We start from the raw sequence: 23,164 nt of genomic DNA on the forward strand, positions 1-23,164 counted from the left end.
TGACCACCCCCAGGAGCCGCCAAGCTGCAGCTGCTCCCGCCGCCCCTGGGACCACTGCTTAGGCAGTCTCCAAGGCCAGCTGCACCGGCTGCTGCAGAAGTCACAGAAAGTCATGGAATCTGTGACTTCTGCGACCTCCATGATAAACAATGATCCCTAATTATAATTTTAATTTTGCTAGTAAATTATTGTGATGGTGTTTGTTTGTTTAATTTAAACATGTAATAATGCACCAAGAGGGGGACAGCCTTGCCTGTATAGACTAAGATTGAAGGTTTTCTTCTTTTTCTGAAGAGCTTTTCCTCATATGGAAGCTATTCAAAATTCTCACATATTCAGTTCATTCCTTTTAATACTGTAGGGTTAGTAAAGTATTAAAAAAAAAAGACACTTAAATGGCTCTAGATATGTAGAGTGCATATTGTGGGCCTATATCACCACAAAATAGAAAATAATGCATTGTGTTTAATAGACTGGCTATGCACAGGAATTACATTCAGATGTTCTGGATTTGTGTGACAGTGAAAAAAAAATCTAGGGCAAGTCTGTGGCTTTGCATACCTGACGTATGCTGGGAGGTAAGGGGGCAGGCAGGAGTGGATTTGTAGTGACCACATAGAGATGACCTTAGGCTTGTCTCCTGTGCCAAGTAGACATAAGCAGAATGGCTGATGAGATGATAAAGGTGCAAGTGTGGCATTATCCTTTATTGATGTTTTGGAAATGTGTAACATGAACTCCAACCACTGCCCCAAATATTAGATGCCAGGAGGCATATGGTGTTTGTGAGAAGACTGGGAAATAAGACTGTCACTGAACTCTTAAGGACAGATCAGGACCCTTTTTGTATTGGTCATAGCAGGGTATAAGGAACCTACTTGTTCCCCTGTACTTGTTACCCATAGGATAGAAAGCAGAGGAACTGCCACTAGATGGCCGCCACCCTGCCAACCCCCAAACAAGTGGGTGAGGATCCTTGGCCCCAGCTGATCTGGTGCACAGGGAGAAGTTAACTGTGCCAGGGAGAAATGTCCAGATCCTCAATGGTATTTAGAAGCCTAAGGCAGTTAGCTTCCTAAATACCTTTGAGGATGTGGGGCAGGGCCTACTTCCCCTGTCCATTACAATCTAGCCTTTCCTAAATAAAAAGTGTTGAATATACTTTCTTTAAAATATTGTAAGGACTGTTTATTTTCATATTAGAATTTCTCAAGTAAAATTTATGCTTCCCCATTACTATTTTGATAATTAACAATACATTTCTAATTTCAAGTACAAGTACATTAAAAACTGATTTTTTCATAAATTGAAAATAAATCTAGACCTATTTAATCTAGTTGAGTCTTGTGGTAATCAGTAACAGCATATTTAGAGAATGATATAAGCATCACTGATAACATCATAGTTAATGACAGAGAATGTTGTTTAACTATAAACCCTTCTTTTTGCTATCACATAGGGCCAATTTCTGATTTTTTAAATTTAGGAATACATCCATTATAATTTATGGGAGTTTGTCTGGGGACCAGGTTCTGATCCGTTTACTCATGTTCAATAGTACCTTGCTCCACAAACAGCTCCAGTGAGCCAAGGACTACTTGTGGAATAAGGTACTGCCCAATGGGAGTTATAGGCTCAGAATCTGTCCCAAGGTAAATGAGGATTAGAGTCTTCTGGATTTGACCCATTTATTACTTGAATACACTTCAACTTTGGAATGCAGTGGTTACACTTTATAATATGTGACTATAAGCATACTGCAGTTAGAGTGCAATTGCCTAATTTTTAAACCTTTACTCATGTTGAATAGTATCTTACTTCAGTCATCCGATCAATTTCAATGCAATTGCTCATGGAATTAGGGAACTACTTGCTGTGAGTACATGTGCCAGAATCTTGCCCTGCGTTGTTCTATATTTTTGTTGCCTCTCATTACCACTCTTTCATATAACTGGAAGGTTAACCAACTTCCTCATTATTACCCTTTAAATTTATACTTAAAACATTTACCTGTCATAATTCTACAGTTGCTCTTTTAAATACATGCACAAAATCCTAATCTCAGTATTCTGAAGTGTAAACTATGTTGCTGAAGCAAATTTTAGTGTTTATTTTCATAAACACTATCTGGTATACACTGTAGTACCCAGTGCTGCAAGATGTTGCAGGTTCATATCCAAGGTTTTAAAACATTTGTTTGCTATTGTATTGTACTGTTTGAAAAACAGTATGTGACCATGTAAATAAAAAGAAAAGGAGTACTTGTGGCACCTTAGAGACTAACCAATTTATCTGAGCATAAGCTTTCGGGAGCTACAGCTCACTTCATCGGATACATTCAGTGGAAAATACAGTGAGGAGATTTATATACACACTGTAAGGAGAGTGATCACTTAAGATGAGCTAATACCAGCAGGAGAGCAGGGGCGGGGGTGCGGGGAGAAAACCTTTTGTAGTGATAATCAAGGTGGGCCATTTCCAGCAGTTAACAACATCATCTGAGGAACAGTGGTGGGGAGGGGGGGAGAGGGGTGTGGTTCTGTGTGTATATAAATCTCCTCACTGTATTTTCCACTGAATGCATCCGATGAAGTGAGCTGTAGCTCACAAAAGCTTATGCTCAGATAAATTGGTTAGTCTCTAAGGTGCCACAAGTACTACTTTTCTTTTTGCGAATACAGACTTACACGGCTGCTACTCTGAAACCTGTCATGTAAATAAAGATTATTGTAATGCATGCTCATAAGGGACAGGAAAAAACCAACCATTTTTCAGTTTGGCAAACATTGAGGCAAGTTTTTGTCCCTTTAGAGGTCTGCACTGCTGTGCCACAAGCTACAATAGCAGTGTTATTTCACAGACTCAGTAATGCAGTGTGTCACAGAAAAAAATGGTGTTTGACATGCCAGTCACTTCAAGGATGTGAATTATATCACTAACTGCTGCTGGCCTGACTGCTTTGTTAAGGAATATAGTCCATGTGTGGGCCAGTATTCCTGTACAGAGGAAAAGTTCTTTTTTTTTTTTTTCGTTTCCCCAGGCCTATTTAAGAGTTAAGCCTGCCACTTCATCAGTTGTGCCTCATAGCATCGATGTTATATAAGATGACCCACTGTTTTGAGATCCCTACAATATCTAAAATCAATGGGTTCAACTGAGCTGCTTAATGTGATTTTAGTGTAGTCATTTGGATGTAACATTATTTTTCATGGGTATGCAGCATTGGCACGATGGTCTTAAAAGGAAAGTCAAGATGACTGGGGCAGACCACTTGCAGAGCTCCGACTGCAAATGCTGGAGCATTGCGACTGTGCTTTAATACACAGTACTGCATGTTTCCTATGAAAATTTAATTTGTTTTTTGATGTTTCAAAGAAGAATCTGACTTAACAAGTGCTTCTGCCATTACTTGCATGTATTCAAGCGTCTGACATTGTCATTTCCCCCCACTTCCATCCTTTGGAGAACTTAGCTGAGAGGAGAAAAGAATTCCCATGGACATTTTGTCACAACCCCTGGAGACAGAGGATAAAATAAGGAGAAATCCACCCTCTCTGGCTTTAAGGTGCTCAGGAGGCAGTGGCAATCTTAAGAATCTTAAGCATTCCTCTACATTTTGCTATTACTATTTATTTTAAAAGCTCTTCCCCCTTCTTCCTTAATACCCTACCATGCTGGGCCAAGCTCAGCGATGAGATAAGTGGTTGTGAACATTGCATATCAATAGTTTGGCATCAGCTAACACAAAAGTATTTAAGTGAGCCAGATTCAGCTTAGGGATATGCTGTAAACTCCCCTCCACTAGGGGGCCATTACCATCCGTAAAGTCAGCAGGGAGTCAAGAAGCCTCTAGGTAGGGCTGCTGAGATACTCATGGCTAGTGCATCTTCTTGGCAGCCTTCTCTGATAGGGCACCAGAAATTTAAGTTCTCCCAGCTGCTGGCAGAAAATGCAAAGGAAATAGTGGCACCACTGTATACCTTGTGGTAAATCCCTCTCCTTGCATTGCAGTCAGGCAGGTTGGCACAGAGAAGTATAACTTACACTTCTCTGCAGCATCTTTGGTGATTCTGGCCTTGTAGTTTAAAAATGACGTAACATACATGCCAAGGGGCCTGAAAAGTAGAGAACGGAGGAGAGCATAGGAGAAGCAGCTCCAAAGAAGGTGTAAAATGAAACAGTGATGAGGTGCAGAAACTGACATGCAACTTATACCACCCTTCATACCACCTCCTATTTCGCCCTCTTTTTATTATAAAGCCATAGATATTCCTAATATACAGCTATTAAGATTAGAAATTAACTAATCTGCATACAAAGATTCGTTAATATATGAACTAGAGAACCAGAGGCAGCAATAGGAGGGGAAAGATTATAACTTATGATATCTGACTAGTATTTGAAGGGATTTTAGGGTGGATGCTAAAATTTATTATTTTTGTTTTCTATGTGATTTTTTTCCCCCGCACTGCATATTAGCTTATAGTATTACTTGCAAAAGTTACTGTGCTTCCCTTCTATGTATTGCAGAACAGAGATGATAAAGATTGCAGACCATTTTCTCTCATTTTTTTCTTGTTACATCATTTGGTGTAAAAATGTTAGAGTTAAAAATGGAATTTATAACAAAGCTAATTTCCATCGTAAATAAAGTACATTAGCAGTAATACAAGCATAGTAGCACAAATCTCTAAGAGCATTTTAGTACTGTGCTTGGCTTGGCTGGCCATTTTGTATGCATTGTGCAATAAGATTGTAATTGGAAGCCCTACTCTGAATATATGAGTTCCTAATGCGTACTCACCAGAAATATAAAAATAAACAGGATGTTTTCCCCACTACATTTGAATCAAACTTATGACACGAGACTGAGAAACTTTGCAGTTTTATAGACTGAGAGAATTTGATCAATAGTCTGAGTACAAATCTCCAGAGGTAATTTTTTAATTTGTTTCCTAGTATGTACGTAGTATTCTAGTGACTGAATGGAAGAAGCAAGACAGAGAGTGCAACAGTTTTTCTTTTCAAATTCCAGAGTCGTATATTACAATTTATGGGGTAGATCAGTCATTAACATTCTGTGATAACTCATTCCCTTATTGGAGATTATAACAAAAGCAGCAAATAGGAGAAGTGAGTCCCCAGTTGTGAAAAATATGTTACTGAAAAGGAAACAAAATTTAACTGTTCAGGTTATGCTTTTAAAATACCCATTGAATGGTCGTAGTTTGTGACATCAAATTAAAAGGATGAGTTAAATTTGTCAGTTGCTTTAGATTAGTTTCCAGGCATCAAAACTAAACAAGCTGGAATCACATGGGTGAAGCAGATCCAACAACATATAATGGTGCACTGCATTATTTCCAGTTACATGAGAGGTGTTTCTAAATGCTGGATTACCTTTAAGTCTCAATCACTGTTGACAAGAGCTAACTTTAGTAGTATAATAAAGTGAACAAGTATGACGACACCATTTCAGTGTTCTGGTCCCAACATACCAGTGTATGCCTGGGATCAGAAACAAAGAGCCAACTCCTGCAAAATGCCAAACAGAGGGAGACACAATGCTCCGGTCAATAAGACCACAACAGAACTGGTCACAATTACTTGTATTTCAATTAAATTCCATTGTTTTTTAAAGAAAGGGGGAATTTAAAAATGTTTATAAATATTTTTTTCATTTTTTTTTAATCAGCTCTCTCAGGACATGCAGGTGCTGTGCATCCCTTAAAGAAGCCAGTGTGTAAGGGCCATGGGTACTACCTCCTCCTTTTCCCCATAGAAGGTAGGCTTTTTGGCTGCACTTGCTCCATGGAATCCTTGCACTCTTGGGCATTGTTTGCAATAGCCTTTTTTTCCTAAAATTGCCCACCAGTGGTAGCAACTATGGCTATCAAGCGATTAAAAAGATTAATCACGATTAGTTGTGCTGTTAAACAATAACAGTTTATATAAATATTTTTGGATATCTTCCACATTTTCAAATATATTGTTTTCAGTTACAAAACAGAAAACAAATTGTAAAGTGCTCACTTAATTTTTTTTATTATAAATATTTGGTTAAGCACTGGAATAAATTGCTTAGGGAGGTTGTTGCCCAGTCATCCACTTTTGTGAGACCCCCTCTAACTCTTCACAGTCTGCTTTGGTCTTAACTATCTTGAGTAAACTGTCTACACAGTTCTGGTTGTGCCATTAGTACTAGAATTCCAGAACTGTTTTCTGTGAATACAGTAACTCCTCTCTTAACGTTGTAGTTATGTTCCTGAAAAATGCGACGTTAAGCGAAACGATGTTAAGCAAATCCAATTTCCCCGTAAGAATTAATGTAAATGGGGGGCTTAGGTTCCAGGGAAATGTTTTTCACCAGACAAAAAACTATATACACACACATATAGTGTAAGTTTTAAACAATTTAATACTGTATACAGCAATGATTATTGTGAAGCTTGGTTGAGGTGGTGAAGTTAAAGGATGGAAGAGGGTGGGATATTTCCCAGGGAATGCCTTACTGCTAAATGATGAACTAGCATTCGTCTGAGCCCTCAAGGGTTAACACATTGTTGTTAATGTAGCCTTACACTCTACAAGGCAGCACAAATGGAGGGAGGGGAGACAGCATGGCAGACAGAGACAGAGACACATATCCTGTGTGTGGAGAGAGAGAGAGAGAGAGAGAGAGAGAGAGGTGTGCATTGCCCCTTTAAGTACGCTGACACCACTCTAAGTACACTGCCTTTTTAAGTATATCAGGAAGTTGAGTCAGCAGCTGCGGCCAGCAAGCTCCCTCTGTCCTGAGTCCTGTCATGTCCCTCCCTGCTCTATATGGAGAATGGGTAAGCAGGGGGCAGGAGCAGGAGGGAGGGGGACACCCTGACATTAGCCCCCCCTCCTCCCCCCACCCATATACAGCAAGCAGGAGGCTCCTGGGAGCCGCTCCAAGGCAGAGAGCAGGAGCGGCACATGGCAGTGGGGAGAGGGACAGCTGAACTGCCGGCAATTGATAGCCTGCTGGGCAGCTGCCAAACAGGGAACATAGGGGAGTAGGGAGCTGATAGGGGGGCTGCCGGTTCACCCTGGTTCCAAGCCCCCACCAGCTAACTCCAACAGGCTGCTCTTCCTGCAAGCAGTGGACAAAGCAGGCAGCTGCCAAACAATGTTATAAGGGAGCATTGCGCAACTTTAAACAAGCATGTTCCCTAATTGATCAGCAATGTAACAACAAAACAACGTTAACCGGGACAACTTTAAGAGAGGAGTTACTGTACTTGATCGTATAATGGCTGCCCCTCCAGGTTGCTGGCTCAGTTAATCAGAGACTTCGAAGTTGTACCATGTGACTTATACTTTGTGAACTTTTGTGACAAACCCACATCAAATTCAAGGTCAGCCAGCTTTACTCAGCCACTAATGAGTCATACATATGCGGCAAAAGCTACGTATTTCAAGTTTCATCTCAAGGTTTGAGGACCCAAAGAATTCTAACAGATTCTCCTGGCTGGTTTGCATTTTGTGAAAGAATCTCACACCAAGTGAGTTTTACAGGTTTTTAAGAGTTTGTAATGACAGTTTTCCACAACTCTAGCAAAGCAAATGATCCCCTTTTCTTTCCTAGGGTGGACAGGTACCTCATGCATCTTTGCAGATGCTCCAGGTTCTAAAAATTGGCTCAGTCCAGAGTTACAATATCATATATAAGAAATGGTGTAACAAAGTAAACCATAATCATACAGCCTGTTAAAGAGAACAGATTTTTTTTTGGTTAAGATTGGGTATGATTATCTAATCTCGCCATCTATCTTTCTAGGGTATTTTTAAGGCACCTATCATCATGGTATCTAATCTATTTTAAAAAAAACAAAAACAAACAGGTTTTCAGTACAGCATTTAAGTAGCACATTTGAAAGTGCATGTGAAGGTCTCACAAAATCTGATTGCATTTACTCTAAAAGGCTCAGCTTTAGTTTTTATTCACTTTATAAAGTGGTCTTTGGGTGGAGACTGATTCTAAAGAGATGAGAGAGAAAGGCCAAATTAAACTTGTTAATGATTTCTAGTATGATCAATTGGAAATAAAGATTGGTAATTACTTTACCAGTCTATTCAGCAATTTATTCCCTGAAAGAGCTTTTCCTTTGGGAACCACAATTAAAACCACAGAAAAATATTTTTGTATATAAAAGTGTAAGAAGAACGACAGGAGATGGAAAAGTTAATCATATTAGGACAAACATAACCCTGGTGTAATGCCATTGGAACCAAAGATCTTAAATTAGATCCATAGGAGGTGAACCTCAATACATATTTCAATAACATTTACCTAAAAATTGTTTGGAACCAGTATGCCAAGAGCCAGTAGCAGCAACAAGAGACAGGTTGTTTAGGAGTCCTTTTCTAAAGTAACAAAAATATAGCTCAAGCCCACTCCCAGAGCTGTTTTCCTTTTGCTGGCTCTGAGGATTTAAAGTATAACCTCCTGTCACCTTTGCAAGTGGTTCTTCTCCACTTGCAAGCACTCAGGATAAGTCCTTGTTAATGTGGAACCACAAGTACCTTTTATTTAGGTGGAAAATAATCAAGAAAAAATATGACAAAAAAAGCAAAACCTATTCAGTGTATGGCCATCCCCACACTCCCAACTATTAATTATCAGTTTTGCTGATGTCCAGAGAACTTAGTCACAAAACAATCCCCACTCACAGGCTAGACGTAGTTGTAGTCAGGGGCATCAAGAGACCAGGCTCTCTTCCACATCTACTCCAATCTAGAGAAGTCTGCACCACAAGGTCCCACTCCAATAAGCAGCTGCCTGGTCAGTTTCTGTGATTTCAGCTCTGCACCACTGCTGGTCTAACCAGACTGCATTGTGAAGTCAGCTCTGCACCACTGCCACCAATCTAGTCCGGTCTCAGAGAATCACTTCACATACAGTTTAGAATCTCCAGGTGGGGAATCCAGAGCAAAACAGGACCCTTGGACAGAGTCCCTGGGATACAGGTATTGGCATCTAAGACACAGCTCTCTACCCTCTCTTGGTTGAAACTGTATCCAATTGCTTAACCAGAGATCAACTTGTAAAATCAAGGTGACCCACTTACTCCAAGGCATCTCTTGCACAATCTCTATGCCATGCCCGTTCATGAGTACAATCACTGTAACAACCATTTATACAATCAGAACATGTACAAACTTCAACTAAATAAACAATTTACAGTATAAGGAATTATGGGTAAACTACATTATAATTCATATAAATGAGGCAAGTAAGAGCTGGCTTTTCCCACCCCCTGCATAGAGGGAGCAGAGAGTTGCATCCCTCTAAGCGCTAGGGCTTACACTTATGTTAATAATAGCTAACCTGTAGGATATGTTAACACACGTTGGAGGTCTGATTCCCAGCTCACAAAGACATGCACACACTAGCAAACTGAAAGTATCACTGTAGCCAGTGTAGTAAGGGCGACAGCTTGCACTAACCACCCAAGTATGTAGCCAGGGGTTCAGGGAAGGTTAATAGCTCAAGCAGAGCTAGTATGGGTGCACCTACACAAGCTGGGAATCATACCTCCCAGCTCAAATGTAAAAATGTACCCAGAGGGAAAGGGAGTTGTAAAGGGCCACAAAGTGGTTCTTAAATTGTACCCATGTGGTATTCTTTCTGGGGAGTTGGCTAAGTGTGTGTGTGTACACACACGCATGCACCAGGATCTAGAACTCCTGAATCTTATATTGCAAAGGGCCAGTGTGAGCATGGGCTATGTGAATACTGAGGCATTGCTCAACGAAGGCAGAAGGAAGGTGGTGTGGGCAACTACCCTCCCTCCACGCACCTTTTTGTTCTTTAATAGTGTTAGATCGAATGCTATGGGGTGGGGAGTGAATGGGTTGTAAAAGAAGATGAGCTTTACATTTCAGCAACTCAGGGTTTGGCAGAGTAAAGGTATGTGTTAACAGGACACAGTGGGGCACTGCCTAAAGAGGACAATTTTAACTCTGCATTTCCTGATTTTTAGAAGTTTGGGTTTTGCTTAACTCAGGGGTCTGCAAAGCAAGCTATATCACCAAGCAACCTGAACTCTACCTTAATGTAGCTTTTTGACATTGAATAATTATGAAGAATTAAGAGCTAGTGAATGGTTAATCTTAATTAAGATTAATACATATACCCTGTAAAATAAGACAGACTGAAGTTGCTTTTTTCTGGGATATTTTGTTTTAAATATTCAATATTACTGTGAAATTCAATATTACTGTGAAATTACTTTCCCCAAAATAGTTCAGAGATCAGATTATGAAACTTTGCAGGAGAAGCTGTTACAAAACAGAAAGTTTACTGCCTGTCTTAATCTCTTTAACTAGAATAAATTCTTAGGGCAGAGTTTCTTCCTGGAAACTGAACATGGTATCTGGGCTGAGATTTCTGAAAAAAGCGTTTGCCTATATGTCATTTATGATCATTTCTGGTCAAGGATTGGTGTATATAGTGCAAATAAAACCGATTATACTAATACCAAGACTCCAGCTCACTGATTTCTTCTCTAACGGGAAGCTGACCTGCTAGGCAGAGGGGCAAAAATAGCAGAGGGAAAGCAATTTTGCAAAATTGCTTTCCACTTTGATTGAAAATGACGTGGTTGTGTGGTCACTTTATTGCTCGTGTGTGAAAGTGAGTTTCATTATAAATCTATATTTCATGATATGAAAATAAAAGTAAAACAACTTATTCATTCTAAAGATATATACACAACAGGAGGACAGGAAGAGGACGAGATAGTCAGACCAGAAAAAAATGAAAGGATTTTTTGAGGAAGGCAAATATATGTAAAAAATATTAAGAAATGTTCTTGATAGCTAAAACTTCCTTGATTTGGTCTTGCAATATCGAATCTATACTTCATTTTGGCTATTTTGTTCACCTCTTTTACTTTCTTGTCCCTTCTGTCCTTTTCTGGAAACTCAGTCAACCTGAGGGGAGTCAAAATGTTTAAGGCTTTGCCCAACAGTTCAATATTAATTCCTATTATATTCCTGTGAAAACATCTTAAACTGTTAAGAAATAGCCAGAAGCCCATCCGATATTCGAATAGCAAATTGTTTAATTTTTGCTTTTACACCCATAACAGATTCCTTGACAGCACTCCCCTGAATTATGTTAGAGAGTCAGAGATAGGTCATCGCACTTGCTGACAGAAAAACTATACAAAAAGCATTGCTATCCAGAGGTTGTCAAGGTGGTTGACCCTCATCTCTGAAGAGAGGGTTACCTGAATGTTTGTGACGAAGCCTAGGATTCTGTAATCAGGCCTATGATATTTTTAAATGTTTCAGTTTTATCAATGGAACATAAAAATGTACCTCACTGGGACTCTCAAGTAGTTTCTATTCCCGGAATTAGGTCTATTCTCCCAGAGCAGTCAATAAATTAAACCACTAAAGTAGAAATGAGATTACACAATTCCGGAGGCTTTGGTGACTGAGCATAGATGTACACAAATTATACCAACAAGTTACTTGACTGTTAAAGTTACTCAACCTATCTTCTTCCTCTTAACTGCATTTCATTGCTAATGTGACTTATAACACTCCAATGAAAACTCTTTGGGGGCCTGGGAGTCATCCATTTGAAGAGTAGAACCAGTACCATAAACTAAATCTTTAGCATGTTTTCCACAGGAATCCCCTCAGGAGCTCGGCCCCTGCTCAAACAGCTCCCCAGCTGCCTCTGTCTCCGGAGGCACTCTACTGCCATTCCTGACTGTCTCCTACATGGAACTTTCCACTCTCTTCCTGTCTATTCTTCTCTGCTTTACAAAACCCAGGTATCTTCCCTTTCAGTCAGCAGCCAACTGGTCACAGGTGCCTTTCCTTTCAATCAACTGGGCAGCAGGCTATCAATTACAGGTGCTTTCCCTTTCACCCTGTGACAAGCAGCTATTAGAATTATTGGATTTTGATGTTGTTGCTTGATATAATACTCTCCAGTCTCATATGTACTGTTTTATTATGTCACTAACAATCCATACTTCAAACAACCTAGTCAATACCATTCTCCTAAATGCCCTGAAAACACATCACTACATGAACATCTGGAGTCCAATTACACATTAATTACATTCATCACTCTGCATCTCATATAAGAGGCAAGAGACAAGAAGAATACAGTCATTTTGTGGGTACCTACTTATTTTAAAAGGTGGGAAGGCACTACAGCAAATGGAAGCTATGCCAGGACTGGTGAAGATTTCAGGAAGGATGTGGACAAATTGGAGAGAGTCCAGAGAAGAGTGACAAAAATGATTAAAGGTCTAGAAAACATGACCTATGAGGGAAGATTTAAAAAATTGGGTTTGTTTAGTCTGGAAAAGAGAAGAGAGTGAGAGGGGACAGGATAACAGTTTTCAAGTATGTAAAAGGTTGTTACAGGGAGGAAAGTTGTTTTCCTTAACCCCTGAGGATAGGACAAGAAGCAATGGGCTTAAATTGCAGCGAGAGGTTTAGGTTGGACATTAGGAAAAAATTCCTAACTGTCAGGGCGGGTTAAGCACTGCAATAAATTGTCTAGGGAGGTTGTGGAATTTCCATCACTGGAGATTTTTAAGAGCAGGTTAGGCAAACACCTGTCAGGAATGGTCTAGATAATACTTAGTCCTGCCTTGAGTGCAGGGGACTGGACTAGATGACCTCTCGAGGTTCCTTCCAGTCCTGTAATTCTATGATTGTTGAAACTAGTATCAGTGATGGGAAAAAAAATCACCTATGGATTCAAAGTTAATTTTCCATCAATATTGATATGAACAGAACTTTGCTCACATAAATGTTTGAGGAGAGAATCCAAAACAGTTGCCAACATGGCAAATCAAAATTTTAGAATCAGAATTTCTAATTCTCAGAAATGGTTGTGAACAAATTTTATTGCCACTGATCCTGCCTTAAGGCCAAGACTAAAAGGTGTGATAAAAAAATTCCCTAGCAGCTTATTATTTACATTATAGCAAAGCCTAGAAGCCCCAGCTGAGATCAAGGTCTAACTGTGCTAGCAGCTGTACATGCACATAGTAAGAAACATTCTCTGCCTCCTAGTGGCTATGACAAAGGATGACAAAAAGGGAATTATCGAGGAGCTAAATCTATTTATCTTAAAGAAAATGTTAAGGTGTGACTTGATTACAAGCTATAATACCTACATGGAGAACAAATATTTAATAATAGGCCCTGCAATGTAGCAGAGAAAGGTACAACACAAGCCAAAGGCTAGGAGTTTAAGCTAGACAAATTCAGGCTGGAAATAAGATGTACATTTTTAACAGTGAGGGTAATTAACCATTGGAACAACTTACCAAGGGTCAGAGTGGATTCTTCATCACTGACAGTTTTTAAATCAAGACTGGATGTTCTTCTAAAAAATCCTCTAGGAATTATCTTGGGGAAGTTCTATGACCTGTGTTATACAGGAGGTCAAACTAGAGGATCACAGTGGTCCCTTCTGGCCTTGGAGTCTATGAATGTATGAATTATTATTGCCATTTTACAGATGAAGAGCTGAGGAACAGGGAGGTTATGTGACTTGCTCAAGGTCACACAAGGAGACTTTGACAGAACTGACAACTGAATGCAGATGTCCCTAGTTCCAGTCCACCACCTCAGTCACAAGAACAGCCTTCCTCTCTGTTCACTTTGAGATAGTATTTCTCTGTGCATCTGATTGTATTTATCTGACACACTTTTACCATTAAATGTCATTTAAAATCAAAACCAGGAACTCTGTATGTACATAATAGCTCATAGCTTTTGTAGCTCTGTTTGAAAATGTTTCTGACAGTGCTCCATGTAGCATTCAGTCTTTGTTCACATTGCTCCTTTCAAGTATGACATACGAATGAGAATAGTTTATTATTGATGTATGCCCATTAAGGAATCTGTCTTATCATCACACCGGCTCTGGCATATTGGGGCCATGGAATATTTGACAAGAGAGACCTATTTTCCTATCTTTACAGCATGTTGACAGCACCCACTCCTGTAAACATCACACACTTATCTGTGCTTCACTTGTAATGTCCCACCTCCCTAGATGATCTGGGAATGAAATGTAGAGAATCTTCATTATTAACTAAAGATTTAATTGACTACTTAGAAGAAGGCTGAATAAATTGCAAGTGCAGTACAATGTGCAATATGATGGGACAATTTCCATTGCTAACTGAATCACGCCTCTTACCTGCATGAGAGCTATGTAGTCATTGTTCATAAATAACACTAAAGGGCTGAATTAATCTCTGGTGTAATTGCATGTCATGGGGTACCTGGTCACAAGAGGGAGAAAAGGCTGTACCGCAGCCAGTTAGGGCCTTCTGCATAGGACCTTACTATGGAACCTGGTAATACAGCCTAGTGGCCAGAGTCAGCAAAATGGCCCTTCCGCTCAAGGCAGCATGGCCTAATAGCCAGAGTCACGAGCCCCTTACACTCAGGGTAGTGTTGCCTAATGGCCAGAGTCAATAAAGTTGCAGCCCTCTGTAGGATTGTATGGCCCATTGGGGAAATGGGGCACCACTCGGGGGGGGGGGGGGAGGAAGGGCAGAGGTAGATTCGGGCCCTCCCTGTTCCTCCGAGCTCCAGCCCAGGCAATGACAGGGTTACTCGTCACCGAGTCAGTGGGGACCCTCCCAAAACAGACTGAGTGTTCTCTGGTTCACCCACCGAAGCAAAGTTTAAGTCCCCTGGGCTGCTTCCGACCCTGTCTTCGCCAGCGATGGGCCACTGTTCCCATAGGTCTCTGGGGTACTCAGGCAGTGTAGCTCCTGATGGCACAGCCTCCTCTCTGGGTTGGTCCGGCCACCTGGAAACTATCTGGGGCTCAGCAGGCCTCGTTTCTGGGGTCAGGTCCCTTGAGAGAGCCTACAGTCTGCATCCTCCCCCTTCAGCAGCCTGCCCAGACTGAGCTTGGCTGCTTCCTTTTATACCTTGCCTCCAGGCTGAGCATGCTCAGCAGAGGTGAAGGGGCGTGGCTTCCTCAGCATGTAATGTACAGTTAACCCTTGCAGAGCCAGGCTGGGGTAGGTGCACCCTATCACATTGCACTCAATTCATTTGAGAAATGTGTGTTTACTATATATTAGTGAAGGCCCAAACAACTCATGCAGACCAACAGCTGAACTTTGAGTCTGGAACAAATTGGAAACTGAATCCAACCCATTAAACCAAATCCAAAATGGTTTGGAAAAAACAACTCCTGACTTGCCCCTTTCTCCCCCAGGCCCTCCATACACACATTTAGGGCTTGTCTACATTTACAGCTCTTAGAGAAGATACTACCTAAGCCAAAGGGAGAAAGAAAGAGTCACCCGTCAACATAGGTATTCCACCTCCCTGAGAGGCGGTAGCTATGTCAATGGGAGAAGGCCTCCAGTCGACATAGTGTTGTCTACAGCAGTGGCTAGGTCAATATAACTCAGGGGTGTGGAAAATCTAAACTCCTCAGCGCCATAGTTATACAAACATAAGTGTTTAGTGTAGACCAGGGCTAAGTTTTGCTCATCTCCAATTTATCTTTTTAATCCTGATGGAGTTCCAGCTCACAGCATGGTATTTTTTTTAATTGCTTTTATAAAAATCATATTAACTATTTTAAAATTATAGAGATGTAATTAAAAAAAGAAATCCCAGTTTTTTCTGCCTCCCTAAAGTGGAAGTGTTTTAACAGTTAAAATTTTAAATCCTGAAGTCAAGACTAGTAGAGTTTTTTTAAATTAAAACAGCTGAGTTATTAGTATCTGTGAATCACCTACTGTGTCTATGTAATAATCTTTTCTAATATGCATGTCTATATCAACATAATGACAGCACCATGCTACAGATCGACTGGATACTAATTACAGATTTACCTGATAGACTGGAATGGGTCCCCAGGTACTGTTTCATTCTATTTAGTAAATAAGAAGAGCTTCAAAAAACTGCGTAAGGACATAAAACACTAAAAAAACTAAAACTGATTACAATTTTATAATAGCTTGTAGAGTTACAACCTTTGGCTGCAGAGACAAAGCAGCCAGTACTTGGGCCCCAGTCTACCAAAGTGGGCTACCTGGGCAGACCCTTGCACTGTTACAGAGCCCCAGTCAGTGGGGCTTTGCTTGAGCTCATGGTATGCAATTGGGTCCATCCACATGGATGGGAGAACTCAAGTGAAATTCTAGTTCTGCAGGTCAAAACTTCAGTTCTTATCATCTGTAGCAGCTGTGTGCCCTCCAACATGATAATGGGACTTTAGATCAGTGCTGTATCACAGGAAAGAGTACCACCTGCTGATTCACCAATACTACCACCTGCAGTAACTAGTATTTCACTATCCTTCCATCCAAGGCCTTGATTCTGGAAAGTGAATCATTCCACAGACTCCTGTACCTGTGTACAACCTCTGTTAGCAAGTAATAATGTAAATCCCAATGCCTAGCAAAAAGGACAATTTGAGTAATAACATAGTGCCTACCTCATATTTCTCCTGTATGTTCATTTGGGTAAGGTATGCCTCACTTCAGTTATGAAGGCTCTACAAGAGCCTCCTCTGAGTTGAATTCAAAACAATCTTCCATTTTTTCCTCTCAGGAGAGAGGAAGCACTGGATGATGGACTGACATTCCATTGTAGATGGTTTCAACACTTCAAGTAGGCAATTCCAAAACTGGCTCTGACTTGTTCATCGCATTGCCTCTTGGACAGCTTCTAAAGATATTTTTCAATATGGTCATTCTAGCCCTTTTCCCTGCTTTAAAAGTTGGTCTAGAACCTAATGTTCTAATATATAAATTAGGGCTTTCAATTAATCGCAGTTAACTCACGCGATTAACTAAAAAAAATTAATCGTGATTAATCGCAGTTTTAAATCGCACTGTTAAGCTATAGAATACCAACTGAAATTTATTAAATGTTTTCTACATTTTCAAATATATTGATTTTAATTACAGCAAAGAATACAAAGTGTACAGTGCTCACTTTATCATTTTTACAGTGCAAGTATTTGCAATAAAAATAGTATAAACAAAAGAAATAAGTATTTTTTTCAATTCACCTCATACAAATACCAAATCTCTTTATAGTGAAAATGCAACTTACAAATGTAGATTTTTTTTATTACATAAATGCACTCAAAAACAAAACAAAGTCCTCTTAGCCCTACTTCTTGTTCAGTCAATCGCTAAGACAAACAAGTTTGTTTAGAGACTGGCTGAACAAAAAGTAGGACAGAGTGGACTTGTAGGCTCTAAAGTTTTACATTGTTTTATTTTTGAATGCAGTTTTTTTTCTACAACTTTCATGATGAAGAGATTGCACTACAGCACTTGTATGAGTGAACTGAAAAATACTATTTGTTTTGGTTTTCACAGCGCAAATATTTGTAATAAAAATAAATATAAAGTGAGCACTGTACACTTTGCATTCTGTGTTGTACTTGAAATCAATCTATTTGAAAAAGTAGCAAACCCCTCAAAATATTTAAATAAATGGTATTCTATTATTGTTTAACCATGCGATTAATCGCAATCAATTTTTTTAATCGTGTGATTAATCGCGATTAATTTTTTTAATTGCTTGACAGCCCTAATTTAAATTAGTGGCAACTGTACACCAAATTTGGCACCAAGTTTTCAGCCAGGCAGCATTCCTTATGCAGCCACAGTTTGAATAGACAAAACTTATATCTAGAATTGATGTAAATTAATTTCATATACTCCTTAGGCCATACTAAGTTTCAGTAATGTAAATATATAACAATTTAAAGGATACACACACACACACACACACACACACACACACACCCCCCAATGGGTTAGCAGAGACGAGTTACAAGACCTTGACTTTGCCGACAACATTGCTTAACTAAATATGATGTAGAACAGAATGATTGCCCTTTCATCAGGAGTAGAATAGGAAGCAGCAAAAATAGTGAAAGAAAATGCAGAGAAAAGTAGATTATGAAGGTAGGAGACTGGAAAATAGATGCAAAAATGTATGTGGATGGAAAAGAAATTGAACAGGTAGAAGAGTTCTGCTATCTGGGGAGCATAATGACATTTGAAGTTGGCTGCGATAAGGATATTCATAAGAAATTAGGAAAAGCAACCACTACTTGCGGAAGGATGAACATCTGCTCAAACAGAGGTCTCCAAACCAAACTAAATCATGTGATTGTACTGCGCATGCTACTGTAGAGAGCACAGACTTGGCCGATGACAGTAGCTAACAAAAAGAGATTGGAGGCTGCCCACCACAGATGGCTGAGGAAGTTACTCTAACATTTATCATTTTGTCCTATAAAATGTGTAGTAAGGGAGCTGACAGAGCAGAACATATTAGAAAATATAATCAAAGAAAGAAGGCTCAGGCATTTGGGACATATACACCATATGGAAGACATGCTAAGTGGGTATTGAACTGGGTACCCGAGGGAGGAAAAAGAAAGTGAGGAAGGCCAGGAAAGAACTGGCAGAAGACAGTGACAGAGGATGTTAAATGCACTGGCATCCCCTGGAAAGAAGTATCACAACTAGCAAGTGGCCATAATCAATGGAGGAACTGGACTGTCCAATGTGTCACTGGCATAGGAATAACTAAGCTCTAAGGCAAACATATAACAATTGACTTACTACCTTATAGATACTGTTGCCGATCTTTTAAGAAAAGACCTAGAGATCCATGTGCAAAATATGTGCACATCTTTGTGCCTGTACTTATATATGCGCAACTGTAATTTTCAGCAATATAGGTTGGTATTTGTGCTTGCGGATCTCCAAACCAATACAAATTTGGCCCTCCATGTCTTTGTTTGAAAACACATATTTGGGTCATCTAATTCTGTTAGCATTTTTAGATCATTCGTGTATTACAAAAAGGAAGAAAAGGATTTTTAGAAACTTACACTACGTATGGATAATTGTGGAATATTATGCCATGGGGAAATTTCTTCCTGACTCTAGCTACTGGGCAGTTTATGCTCTGAAGCATGAAATCTGATATTCTCCTTTTGGGTTGATCACAAAGAATTAAGGAAATAGACATTACCTTCCATTAACAGAATTGCTGCATCTAAAGAGCACTTTGCTTCACCTCTGGCAACAGTATCCATTCCACTGAATGCATCCGATGAAGTAAGCTGTAGCTCACGAAAGCTTATGCTCAGATAAATTTGTTGTTCTCTAAGGTGCCACAAGTACTCCTTTTCTTTTTGAGTATCCTTATTGATGCATAGCTATATCCTAAGAGTTTTCTCCAAGTCATGTATATATTATAATTTATACAGATACAGTTACCCTCTGATTTCTTAAACTCAGCTTCCACCCACACAAAACTGGGTGTGAGTAGATCAGATTTATTCCAGTGTTCATTACCATGCATTTGTCAACATGAATGTATTTTACTGTGCACTCCAGTGCTTGAATTTAAAAAGAAGAAGGTACCAGAACAAATTTCCAAACAGCTGACCCAAACAGCTTTTATTCTGATCACTTATTCTCATGTCAAGGACAAGCTCAGTTTGATTATTATTCTGTAAGGGCTAAACAAACAAACAATAATAATTAGTCCTTCTGATTTTCTGGATTCAATGAAGTCATGGATATGTGCTAAAGTCTTATTCCAGATTAGATATCAGATAAAGGAAAGCTGGTTGATATAAATTATTTGGATTTTCACAAACACTTAGACAAAGTCCTTCACAGAAGGCTATTATGCAAATTAAGTATTCATGGAGTGAAGGAGTAAAGTGCTGTTATGGATTAGAAACAGACTAGGATGCAGAAAACAGAAGGGTGCCACAACAGCAGGGTGCCACAAGATTCCATACTCGTACCAGCGCTTTTTCGTATTTGTTATTAATCAAGATAAGAGGGTAAACTATGGAAGCAAAATTTGGTGATGATTCAAAATTGTTTAGATGAGAGAAGATTGTGGTAAAAATCAAAGGGACCTAACAAATATAGGTAAATGCGCTACACCAGGGCTCGAGTTCTGTCAGAAGGCTCCAGAATGCTGTTCCAGCCCTCATTTTGGGAGCTGGAATGGGTGTTCTGAGACTTCTAGTACTTCCAGTACTATCACTTATGAAACACTGGAAATTTGTTCTGATACCCCCCACCACTCCCTTCTTCTTTTTAAATTCAAGCAATGGGGTGCACAGTAAAATACATTCATGTTGACAAATGCATGGTAATGAACACTGGAATAAATTTAATCTACTCAAACAAACGGCTAGATTCCAATTTAACTATAACCACTCAGGAAAGAAGACATGAGCCTCCTTGAGTATAACTTAATGCTAACTTCTGCTCAACTATGTATCAGTCAAAAAAAAGTGTTATGACTTTTAAAGAACAAGAGTAAATAATAATGAAACTATATAAAACCATTATATATGTTTCCACCTGTAATACTGTGTTCAGTTCTGGTCACCCTGGGACTTTTCAGCTTGGAAAAAAGTCGACTAAGGGAGGGATATTATAGAGGTCTCTAAAATCATGACTGGTGTGGAGAAAGGAAACAAGGAACTGTTATTTGCTCCTCATAACACAAGAACTAGGGGTCACAAAACAAAATTTATAGGCAGCAGGTTTAAAACAAACAAAAGGAAGTATTTTTTTCCACACAACATACAGTCAACCTGTGGAACTCCTTGCCAGAGGGTGTTGTGAAGGCCAAGGCTATAACCGGGTTCAAAAAAGAACTACATAAGTTCATGGAGGATAGGTCCATCAATGGCTATTAGCCAGGACAGGCAGGGATGGTGTCCCTACCTTCTGTTTGCCAGAAGCTGGGAATGGGTGAGGGGATGGACCGCTTGATGACTACCTGTTCTGTTCATTCCCTGTGGGGCACCAGGCATTGACCACTGTTGGATGGACTGGGCTAGATGGACCTTTTGTCTGACCCAGTATGGCTGTTCTTATGTAGTTTCTTATGTTCACTCTAACTCAAAAAACGTATAGCAGAAATAGAAGAGACTAAGAAATATGTAATGGGATGATTAGATACAAGGGAAGACTTCCACATGAAAACAGATTGAAAGGTAGGGTTGGAGATAGTTTCCTTTAAAATGACAAAGAGAAGAGGATATGATAGACATGGGGAAACAAATTAATCTTCCAGAGAAGATAAATCAGGCACTTTTATTTAAACCTCTCATATAACACAGGAGCAGGTAACAGTCAATGAAACTGAAAAGCAACACATTTTAAACCAATCTATTAATTATTATTATATATTTATGCCACAGGAACATCCAAAAGTCCCATCAAGTCCAGAGTCCCATTGTGTTATGTGCTGTATAAATATGAAAACGCTGTGTAAAATTTTCAAAAGTTCATAAGTGACTTAGAAGTCTAAGTCTCATTTTCAAAAATGACATAAGCACATAGATGCATCTGATTGAACCTCAATGGGACTTAGGATATAAAAATATGGATCTGCATAGTGGAAGACTGGGACTCACAAAACCACCTCTGGGGTAAGTACAGATTATATCCCTTTTAGAAATTGTCAGCAACATTTTCAAAAGTATCTAAGTGATTTAGAAGCCTAAATCTCATTTTCAAAAATGACATAAGCACATAGATGCATCTGATTGAACCTCAGTGGGACTTAGGCTTCTAAGTCACTTAGATACTTTTGAAAATGTTGCTGACAATTTTGTAAAGGGATATAATCTGTACCTACCCCAGAGATAGTTTTGTGAGTCATATGCAGATCCATATCTTTATATCCTTACTCATGTTGGGTAGTAACACCTCACTCTACAAGTAGTCCCATTGACATAGTGGGACTGTTCATGGAGCAAAGTTACTCACCATCATGATTAAAGGTATCAGACTCTGGTCTTTAATCATGGTTTATATTAACTTAGAAAGCCTTAGATGAAGAGTGAAAAATATTGTTTTTAATAAATCCTCCCTGCCAGTGTCACTAGCACGTGCATGACTGTAGTACTTCCTCACTCTCCAGTGGGGAGGGAGGCCACTCTGCCTCGTTGCCTTGGGGTTTAGTCCTTGGCCTCAGGTCGCATTGGTGGGGCCGAGCCATAAACAGTCTAGAGCTCTGGGCCCATCTGGCAGAGGCAAACACACAACAACAGTCTGGGCCCATTGTCCCCACCCCTGGGTGGGGCAGCACCCTGTGTAGTCTCTAGCTCGCATGGACAGCCAGCAGATATGCAAGCAATAAACTCTAGCCCTTCGGGTGGGGAAGAGCAGGGAGCAGGCTTTAGCCTGGGCTTGTGGGCTCAGGCAGCCAGCAAACACACAGTCTATAAGCTCTAGCCCTTTGGGTGGGGCAGAGCAGGGGGCAGGCTTTAGCCTCAGCCACAAGACTGCACATCTGTGGCACCGAGGTACTACAGCTGGGCTTGGGTTTTGTGGGTTTGAGGGTCACGGGTGATCCAGTAAAGACGATCACTGGACAACTCAAAATGGGGGTACACCGTTGCCCAGTGGGGCTCCGTCATGGTCCCATTAACACAAGCCAGCTGTTCGTAGGCCTGACTGAGGGAGGGATTGTCCTGTTGGTCCTGGCTGAAGTTGCTCCCCAGATTTGAGCTCTCTTCCTGAGTGGGTTGTCTGGGCTCTACTTCTTCCTCTGGGAGGTCAGGGTTAGGATAGTTGGCCCATCGATCCTCCCTGTTGGGGTCCTCTGAGACTCGGTCAGCTTCCTCAAAGGGTTCCCCCTCGAGGGCTATTTCAGAATGTGGGGTCTTTGTGGTTGTTGCATGTCACATGCATCTGCGAACCCCTTCCAATCACAACCCAAGATGATGGAGTACGCCAGCCTTGATGCTAGCCCAACCATCATGGTCCGTGTCTCCCCTTTCACAGTCAGAGAGACCTGGGCCTTGGGGTAAGGCCTCATGTCTTCATGGTTGCACTGGAGCTGAATGACACCTAGTGGCGGTTCGGGATGCGGGGCAAGATCCTGGCAGATGAGAGTCTGGCTGCACCCCAAATCAATGACAGTGGAGACTGGGACTCTGTTCACGGCAAGGGGAAATGTCAGCTTACCCAAGAGCTGTTTATGGGCCCAGGCTGCCCCAGAACAGACCTGTCCAAAACTGCAGTCCATCATGGGGCAATCTCATTGAAGATGCCTGAATCGGCCGCAGGTGAAGCAAGGCCCAATTTTGGAA

The sequence above is a fragment of the Chelonia mydas genome, chromosome 10, assembly GCF_015237465.2.
Source record: "Chelonia mydas isolate rCheMyd1 chromosome 10, rCheMyd1.pri.v2, whole genome shotgun sequence".
Lineage (NCBI taxonomy): Eukaryota > Metazoa > Chordata > Testudines > Cheloniidae > Chelonia > Chelonia mydas.